The sequence below is a fragment of the Panicum virgatum genome, chromosome 5K, assembly GCF_016808335.1.
Source record: "Panicum virgatum strain AP13 chromosome 5K, P.virgatum_v5, whole genome shotgun sequence".
NCBI classification, from domain to species: Eukaryota; Viridiplantae; Streptophyta; class Magnoliopsida; order Poales; family Poaceae; genus Panicum; species Panicum virgatum.
The window spans coordinates 17,261,216-17,263,125 of NC_053140.1; positions in this window are offsets into that span (position 1 = coordinate 17,261,216).

Consider the following 1,910-nt stretch of genomic DNA (forward strand, 5'->3'; position numbering starts at 1 on the left):
CTGCTATCTGCTCCAATCAATACTCTGGTTGATGATTCCAGCAAGATAAAAGAAATCCTTGAGCAGATAGAATCCCAACTTCCAGAGTCACTTCGAGTTAAGCTTTGGCCAGCCGGCCATCTCCCTTTCTTTCGGGCAGAGGTGAAAGCAGCACAACAGAGAATAGAATTACGGCATTCTCAAATCCCTCTAAAAGCTGACGTTGCTCAAAAGTGCAAACTGCTCAACCAGAAAAAGGCAACTCTGGATGCCAAAGCCGATATCTCAGCGAGTATAAGGCGACTCAGCCTCCTGGAGAAAGAACTGGCAGAACTCGAAGAACAAGTCCGCACCACACAAAGACTGATCCAAGAGGAGAAAGCTTCGATTGCAAACTCCAAGCAAGAAGCTCAAGAAATAACCGAGCAAATACAGGCAGAGTTTGCAGAAATCAACACCTTGAGTCAACAGATAGTAGCAGGCGATGACAAGGACGACGAAGCAGTCATAGCAAGAGCCGACGCCGTACACGCAGAAGCCATCCATGCCATAGAAGAGTTCCTGAACTAATAGAACAATTCAAAAAACATTTAATGTTGCCTGTTAAATCTGAAACTTGTACTCATTAAAAACATCTTAAATCGATGGTTGCACATCGGCTGCCTTGCATCTCATAAATTAATTTTTTTTGCTCGCCAACTCAATGTGTTGGCCTCTCTCTCTTTTGTTTTTCTTTCTTTTACTGGCCAACTCAACGTGTTGGCATATATATATACACACACACACACACACACACATATGTATATACATATATATATACATATGTATATACATATATATATATACATATGTATATACATATGTATACACACACACACACACACACACACACACACACACACACACACACACACACACACACACACACACACACACACACACACACACACACACACACACACACACACACACACACACACACACACACACACACACACACATATATATATATATATACTGGCCAACTCAACGTGTTGGCCTTTTATAATACAGCCAGATGGTTCTCATCGGCTCTTATCACTAGCCCTCCCACATGCTCGGGAAATACTTCTTGAGGTGTGGCCAACTCAACGTGTTGGCCTTTTATAATATAGCCAGATGGTTCTCATCGGCTCTTATCACTCGCCCTCCCACATGCTCGGGAAATACTTCTTGAGGTGTTGGCCATTGACCGCCATAGGAAACTTGACACCATCCAATTCCTCAAGCATGTATGCATTTCCAGGCAAAACCTTATCATCCTTGTACGGTCCGTGCCAAGTTGGAGACCATTTACCATACTTCCTGTCTTTAGTTCCCAATGGTAGTACTGCCTCCCAAACCAGGTCTCCAACCTGGAACTCTTTCGGCTTGACCTTTTTGTTGTATGCACGAGCAACTTTAGCCTTGTTTTCCTTGATCTTCTCAAGTGACCAAAGTCTTAGCTCTGTAAGATCCTCCACATTATCGCTCATCAAGGCTGCATACTCTTCAGCCGATAGATCATTCTGAAACTCAACACGCCTCGATCCGGCCGTGATCTCCCATGGTAACACAGCGTCTTGACCGTAGACCAGATGGTATGGTGAGGTCTTGATGGATCCGTGACACGAAATACGATTTGCCCACAAAGCCTTTGACAACACCTCATGCCAGCGCCTAGGATATTCATCGATCTTCCTTTTGATCAGCTTGATAAGGCTCTGGTTGGATGCTTCAGCCTGTCCATTAGCCTGGGCATAATATGGGGATGATCTGATCAGCTTGAACCCCGTGTCATCGGCAAACTTTCTAAATTCCTCCGATATAAAGACCGATCCTCCATTGGCCGTGATGGTCTGAGGGATCCCAAACCTATGAATGATGTGCTCTTTAACGAAATTGATCACATC